This window comes from Protopterus annectens, chromosome 2.part2, assembly GCF_019279795.1.
Source record: "Protopterus annectens isolate FY-2018-M chromosome 2.part2, PAN1.0, whole genome shotgun sequence".
Classification (NCBI taxonomy): domain Eukaryota; kingdom Metazoa; phylum Chordata; order Ceratodontiformes; family Protopteridae; genus Protopterus; species Protopterus annectens.
The window spans coordinates 358,478,808-358,487,648 of record NC_056730.1 but is presented as its reverse complement, the minus strand read 5'-3'; positions in this window follow the sequence as shown (position 1 = coordinate 358,487,648).

Genomic DNA, 8,841 nt, shown 5'->3' with positions numbered 1-8,841 from the left:
GGACTCACCCTGGGATGTTATCATGTCCAATAGAAGCTGTGCATACCCCATAGTGAGACCATTCAAAGTGTGTGTGTGTATCTCTGTATGACGTAAATATAATCAACTTAAAAAGAGGTAGGGTTTTGCAGTATTTTGGTTGTAGCAGGTGATGTGGGCCTTCAAATGCCTGATCACAGATAGGCCTGCTGACGTCATCAAGCATAACATATCCTTAAGGGATAGTAATAGCAGACTTGAGGTGTAACATGCGCATCACGTACTGTGATCTGTAGTGTGTACAATTAGATAGGTAAGTGTTCTAATCTACAATGCAGCCAATTTGCAGTGTGCATGTGCTGTGCCATGTCCTGCAAACAGTATTTGTAAATGGTGCTATCCTCAATGAAGCTAGGCTTGTGTGTGTGTCTGTTACATCATTTTACATCAGCTTATGGAATCTTAGGATCTTTGAAGTTTAGTAGCATAATGGCCCTACAGTCCTCACAATCCTAGCTAAGTTTATACCCTTATTTACATGATCAGAACATATTGGCCCATCCACGAGGGACACAGGTAGAAGCCCTGTGGTGAAATGATGGTTACCCAGCCAATCATACAGATCGCATCTGACAAGGTCCACTGAGGTGCTCTGTTCACCATTAGGCAGGGTTTTGTTTCAAAGGTGTGTTAAAGTCTGCTAGACAGATCTCTCCCACCAGCATGTATTGCTAATATCACATACTAGGTTAATGTCCTTAGAGTGAGTGATCCATGTACCATGCCACCTACAGCTATGCAGCATTTCCAATCAAGCAGGTTCATACATTGCCCCATATGCAAGGCAGAGATCACCTATGAGTAGTCGATATGCCGCAGGCTACAATGACATTCATTTCAGATGATCCCCATTCAACAGATACTGAAGACATGAGGTTCCATTGTGAGGTACCATTGTATTGTGTGCAATTGCCAGTAGTGCTTGAAAAGGTACATTACTAAATGGCCATTGCACTCAAATATTGGCATGCTGAGGGAAGACTACATGGAGGTAATGAGTATGTCAATTTTGGGTAACTGTGCTCTCAGTTATGACTAATGCTTCCCATCTTACCACTGGGGATACATGGTGATGTCAGGTACATTAGGTGTAAACCTGTGTGGCCATACCTGTGTACCCAGGTGTATCACCCTTGAGTATGTACATCACATGTTGTGACTGATATGCTACTTACCAAGAACATAGGTGTTACTGATGGAAATTATACTACATATACAGTAAATTTGCATGTACTTTACAGCCATTAGTATGTAAACAGACAATTGTTCATCAAAACCCTCTTGTAGGCTATTGATATAGCTCACAGAGTCTATGACCACTCATAGTTTGCAGGCACCAGCCAACGTTGTCAGCCACAGACATTCAGTATTCACTTGTATCATGGTTAAATGGATTGCAAGCAGTAGAGGACCCAGGAATGAGTCCTGTTGAACACTGCTGCTTACAGATGAGCTACTGGAGGTATATTTACTTATTTTGAGTATGTGTGCCATCAGTTAGCCAATTAGTGACCCCCTATAATGATATTACCATGGATACCTAAGTGGGATCTTTTGTCAATGATACCTGAGTGGAATAGATTCACATGGCTTGGGTAAGTCCAGGGGATTGTATGCCCTGATATCCCCTCACCCAGGTCCTTGGTGACTGCCTCGGACATTTTCACCATGTTTAACAGCCATGATCTCCCTGTCAGAAATACAAACTGTGTACAGTCAACTGTTTGTAGATCATATATATGTTTGCTGATCAGCTCCATGATGATTTGCTCCATGGGTGTACAGATATGGCTACTGAGGCAAATAGGTATATAGTTCTGGTGGTCAGTGGATGCCCCACCTCTGTGCAAGGGATAACAGTTGCCATTTTCCAGTCAGCTGGGATGCAGCCAGTGGTTCTAGTATGATTGCAAGGCGTTCTCAATGGTTTTAGTAATCCTTGTTGGATCCCATATAGGATGCAGCCTGAGATGTTAGCATGTCCAATAGATGCTGTGCATCCCCCATAGAGAGGCCAGTTATGACCTGCTCTGTAGATATGGAAGGTATGGGGCAGGTTGGAGGAATGTCATGTGGCATATGTTGTGGGGAGAGGAGAGCGATGTTGACACAGAACCTGTGGGACAACAGTTTAGCTAGGAGTACAGACCCATTATATATGGCATCATTAAGTATGAGTTCACTGACAATCTGGGGCTATCCTCTGAGGTTACACATGTAACTACACTGTGCATTGTGGTTCTGCTTTGTGTGGGAGGCTAATTTTGTCACATACTGTTTTTACACTATGTCACAACAACACTATGTGCTTGTTTTAGCTGAGGAGGTTGTTCCTCCATTTTATGGGGACACCCTCACCCCAACTGTCACACGACAATGTCCACCTCTTATTATACAGCCTGCTAATGGCAGTTGTCCACCAGGCAGGTTTTCTGTGCCGTGATGAGGATGTGTTCCTTCTGCCAGGTACAGCTGAGTCTATGCAGTTGTACTGCTGCTTACATAAAGCATGGGTGTAGAGCTCTGGGTACATGTCTGTTCCATCTGAGGGGGGAGGTGCAGTTAAGCTATGTAAACCATCCCATAAGAGGTAATAAATTGCTTTGTTGAAGTATATTTCTGTATTTTCTGCAAGGGGGTTAGGTCTTATAGTTTTAATGAGACTGATCTGTGGTCAGATCTCACCAAGGAGGGCCTCACATTGGGGGGGCTGCAGTGCTCACCCATATTGCTAAACACATGATGCATTACATTGGGCCCCATGGTGGGGATACCATGCCACTGGTCCAGGGCATTGTAGTTAAGGATGTAGACTAACCTTTGGGTAAGTGAGCTTCAGCATGATTAAGCAAAACAATTGGCAGTTATTTAATGCCACTCCAAACCATGGTGTATTGATATATCTTGATAGACACACGTACATTCAAATAAGCACAACTGGTGTCTGGGTTCATGGAGCTGCTCCTGTAGCTAACTATGGCTTGATTAGATGCCCTTCCAGCAGTGAATAGCACCCGCAGTATCTCCGGGAACTCACAGTGTTTCACTAAATCTGGATGCGTGTCTATCCTTAATGAATATGTACACACCACATGCATTACCTTGCACACTGTCAGTTTGAGGCCTGAACATGTGGAAGGATGTGCAGTCTGGTATGACTGTGGTGCTGCCCACAGCCTTGAACCAGGTGTCTTTGACTGCACAAATGTCTGCATATTCCAAGGGGGGACACCTTCCACAGAGTGGGGTTTAGTGTTGCCATTCCCAGTGTGTAGCAGCATAACCATTATATTGTATGAAGATGGCATTCTCATTGGAAACTTTTCCCTCCAGACAGTGCCTATAAAATGCACTGTGGCGGTGTCAGCAGCCTTGGCCAATACTAAAAATCCCAGGGGTGAGAGATGAAGACCATCTTTGGCAAAGCATTGATGTTTGTTAAGAAAGTCATCCCAGGCAGACATGTAGTGGATCCCCTTTCAATGACACCACATACTAAGACACTTATTGACGTCCATCATTTTCCTTGTGTATTGAGCCATCATCCTAGGTGAAGGTCAAATGCAGCTGAAAGCTATGGGTATACCCGCAAGAGACACAGAGTGTCTAAGCTCAGTCATGTGTCTGCATACAGTCCAGTGACATATCTACCTAGTGTACACACCAACAGGAACTATGATCTCATCATTATGTTACCTGATATTACTTGAGTTGTGGCAATGTGTGGTATGGTGAATCATGTCAACCCAAAGACAGCCAGCTGTGGCCTTTCCCATATGTAGCCTGGTGACATGGACATCAATGTGTCTCATGATGTAATTAACTATGAATAATAGATTTTATTTTGTGTTTTGCCTCAGGTTTTTGACCAGTAAGACAGTGGTGCATGCACTATTATGTGTACTGTGATCTGCAGAGGTAGGATTTTCTGAGGTGTCAATTGTTTGGGAATGTGTCTGGTAAGGAGCTGCACACATACAGGCATGTGTGGATGTGGGTGCTGCAGGAGGTGAGCTGTGAATGTTGGCAAAATGCTCATTGCCATATGTACTGATTGTTTGACACACCATGGAATCAAGTTTTGAAATACAGTCACATCTGTCACATGTTGTGTTTGTGTGGCATAGGAATAGAGGGGGGGGACACTTTCTGCATCTCACCAGCAGTCATTGATAGTGCCATTAGCAATACAGTAATGCTTTTGTGTATGTCAAGCATGCCATCATTAGGCAGTGTCATGACAGATGGTGAAATGTAAAATGTCACCTATATGTAGGTCCCCCACAGCACCTGACAGTGTGCTATACAATGCTTTACCAGTCTTGTGGACCTTGGATTGACCATAATCATGTCATTAGGCTAGGTCCCAATACATACCTACAAATCTGACACTGTGCAAGTCCTGCAAAGCTAGGGTCATGCTGTTACTCTCCTGGGGTTGACAGCCTGAAACACAGTGTTTGTAGGCACTCCATGCAGTGAAGATATGGAGATGTGGATGCCTGCGCATGCACAGAGGTGTTGTTCAACTTTGCTGACATTACGTTGGCCTTGCAAGCGTACAATGCCTGTCAACCAACCAGACAGCAAACGGGTTGTTGTGTGACATGATGTGGAAACACAAACATGTGTTCTGGGTACATAACTGTACAGTATGGCATACCTAGGACATGTGGCCAGTGGACATACTTTGGCCAAAGGTGTCCAGTCCTCTGCAGTAAACCTCACAGCCATGTCATGCAGATATCTACCATTAATCTGTTGAAGGGCAGGATGCATGAACTGCTCTGAAACTGTCACCTAAGATGGATTACCACTACTGTGCTGCTTGTTTCAACAAGCCTGGACATCTATGTCACTGGACATTCTATATTATATTGTGATGCTGCAGCTGTGCTCCTACTAACCATCTGGCCAGTTCCCTAGTGACATACCACCAACACTGGTACAAAAGGCATAATACATGCAAAAGCCAATTGATTGCTCAGGTTGCTAATCAAGGCATCTACCTGGAGAAGGGTATGTGAAGCCTACAGAGCCTTTCATGATGTGGGACAACTATTTGGATGAACAAACAGGCTGTGTCCTGCTTCTCATCATAAGCTTTGTAGTAATGATTTGCATGTGATGACAGAAAAAGTATCAGAGCATGGTATCCCATGAGACAGTGGTTGTGGTGAGACCAGCGTTAGTAGTAGCCAGGCACCAGCAATTCAGGGGACTCCCCTGCTTTCCGCATTCTTCATAAGGTAATTATGTCCTTTTAGTACACACCACTTGAGTACTGTCCATCTGCAGAATACCTGTGTAAAACCTTCCACCTTATCTTCACATGATATACATATTACACTTCCCTCCGTTGTTTGTCTGTGCTCTGTACAGACACCTTGGATGGCTCTTTTCTTGGAACATGAGGGAAGTAACTGCAAAACTTAGTTGCACAGAGGACAACTAGCATGCAGTTCTAAGCAGTCTCCCCAGATCTCTCAGTTGTCTGATATGTAAAGCCATGAAAGGAGTTAGCATGGATACGATCAGTGACAATGTCATACAGCTACTGACACTGGACGAAACACAGTTTGCTTTGTTCATGGGCAGAGCATGTCTACTTACCCTAACTGGTGCATCTCATTGAGTGTTACACTATGCAATGAATGATGAGAATATGACTCAGTCCACCTACCATGGCCTGACAAGGTGTGTGACAATATTAGGCCAGCAAGCCTTGCTAAAAACTGTGTAGGTCATTTAAGGAGTGGTATGTCAGCTGATGGATAGCCAAGTATCTGATAGTCATAATCTGGGAACACTGCATTGGGTAAACCTATATACAATGATGCTAGTCACCAGTGGACTTCCCTCAGACATCATTAATGGAGTACCCTTTCTAGCCATTCCCTTCTCTGCCATCACGGCCACTGTCAGTGACCTCTGAATGGCTACATTAGCAGGTGATTGCATATTAGGAGCTGTCACTGAATCCCACACAAAACCAACAGTTATCCAGGATGGCCAGAGGCACACATTCTGTTGTTGTCAGAGCCACTGACAAATAATAAATGCCAAGGACTGCACAATACTATGCTTTCGGAAGTCATCCACCCCTGGAAAATATAATAGTGTCCGCACAGTGCACACAGTTGAGTCATATTTCATGGACTTATGGACACAGAGAGTAATGTAGCCTTTGACTATTACTAGTCGGTAAGATGTGGAGATCCATTAAATTTTGCACAACCTATACAGAAAGATATGGCATGTAAATCCCAGACTGTCATTGTTATACTGTATTTTGCACTCATCATACCTATCTCTGAGTGCAGTGACACCCTTGGTGTGTCACTACACAGGGTCTAGATTAGCACATCAAAAGGACAGGTCAATGAATGCCTGTTTGCCCACCAATAAAGTGTGAACTGTCACTTCTGTGAATGGCCACAACAGTGAATTTTTTCCTAGGGGAAAAAAATCTCTTGGCGATCATCGTGGATTGCCCTTTTTCCCACTGTAGTGTGATCTCAGAGTTGGTATATTTAGTTAGGGGGTGGGGGTACAGCCCCCACATTGATAGGTTTGTAATCTTGTCATGTTTATGACTGGTCAAACAATTTTTTCCCCTAGGAAAAAATTTGCTGAAGTGGCCATTCACAGAAATGACAGTTTGGTGTTTATTCGTTTGCAATCAGATGTTTGCTGACTTGTTTTTTTGATGTTGTAATATAGACCCCACTACACAGGCATATCTTACAACTATGACAGCCACACAGGTTCCATGGTAAACCAATGCACATTGTAGATAACATGTCCTATCCAGTCCATGTCAAGACGGTACATGTGCAGTGTGTCTCCTACATGTTTTGGAGAGGATGTGTATGGCTGCCATATGGGGAGGTGTCATATCCCACTGTGTACCTCATGTGTTACCTGTTCAACACACCTGCACCATTACTGTGGTATAAATAGTACATGCTGGAGAGACAGGTATGTAACACAGACAATATACCCTATATGTAACAGGCTTCCCATGCATGTGAAGCACATGTCTGCTGTAAAACACATCATGTGCAAGTTACACAATGGGATGGATAGCAAGATAACCATAACTGATGTAAGACAAATGTCTGTAATGGACACAGGAAATTTGTGGATGGGTCATTTCCATCACCACAGCATGTAGATGTGTTAGCTCCCAAAACCTTGGTGACACTTGTCAAGGGTATCAGACCTTTTCATAGATTAGGGATGCATGGGTAGGCTGAATTCTGCCATTGTCCTTGTTAGCCTGTTATACACATATGAACCTATGGACCCATGTACCTACAGTGCTGTACCTTGCTAAAGACATATTTCGTCTGTTCTAAATTTCCATCTTGTGTTGTAATGTCTAAGGATTTATTGCCACTTTGTATCCATAGGTGTCCCCTACAGACTCCTGAAACTGAACTATAAACAGTTCCTTGATACAGTGTGTTAGTATACAACCATTACAACATCATGCAAAATAAGGTATACAAAATTATGTGGCTTAATCATTACAAATGTTACCATACATTATCTGTCAGTGACCAGTACAAGTGGCATGGCCAAGCAACACTGAATTACACAATTACATATTAATTTATATAGTCACCCTCTGCATCAGATACATAGCTTCATTTCCCTGCATTGATGACAAAGATGACAGGGCTCTGGCATAAGTATCATCACTTGCAGAGGGTATTATGTGGGGGTGCAGGAGGCCTAGGCTGACCCATGAATGCATATGTGTGTGAGTCAGGAAGGGAAGCAGGCAAGATGGAGTATGGAAATGTGCCATGTGTGTATGTAGGTGGCCTGAATTTGACAGCGGTGTGTGTGTGTGTGTGTGTGTGTGTGTGTGTGTGTGTGTGTGTGTGTGTGTGAACACAGTCAAGCTCAGTGCTAGCCCTATATGTGTTTATGTTGGGCAGCTTTGAACCGTGCAAGGTAGAGCTGACAGTTCACTGTCTCTGCCCCTGAGCATGGAAACTGGGTCTTTCAGGAGTTGCCCTGGCACCTCCATGCCCAAGGTCAGAAGTGGTGCTAGTACCTGATGGTGACTGCTGTCTGCTGGCACCATGTCCTCCACAAGAATGCCCAGGACCATAAGCCCATGGCCTGCCACATCTTGGTGTGGACAGCACATGCCCCCTTAGAGCACTGGATGTACTGCCACTATGGGAGCATGATTGTGCAGATGGAGTTGCTGACCTACATCCACAAGCCCGATGCTCAACTCCAGCTAGACATTCCATCACAAACAATGTGTGTTCCAAGACAGATATTCTGCTAACTGTCTCAGACCACCTTCTTTCCACTGTATCACCAATGAGGTGGAGGCAGTCACGGATGTCATACTGTGCTGCATCCATAACTCTGAGCATTCATCTGGAGTTCTTTTCAGAATGTGCCTGTGCCTCCATGATGGCCCAAAACATATGCCGATTGACCCATGATGAAATACCTGAAACAGATGGGGGAAGAACAACAGGCTTTTTGTGAGCACCCCTGTCAATCCACCTATGTAGAACCTCACTATCTTTCTGGCTATAGCCATTTTCTACACTCACTGGAACCATAGTTGCTACACTTTCCTGTTCAATGTCCCCACCCTCTGACTGTCCAATATCTGTGGCCTCCGGGGACTTGGTATGTGTATACATACTGACTGTGTGTGAAGGGAAGAATAGGGATATGAACCTCTGGGACAGATTCATCCTCTAAAAGCCCCAACTGTGCCTTATTTTGGCCACCATTATCATCAGAATCTGAAGAGACACTGAC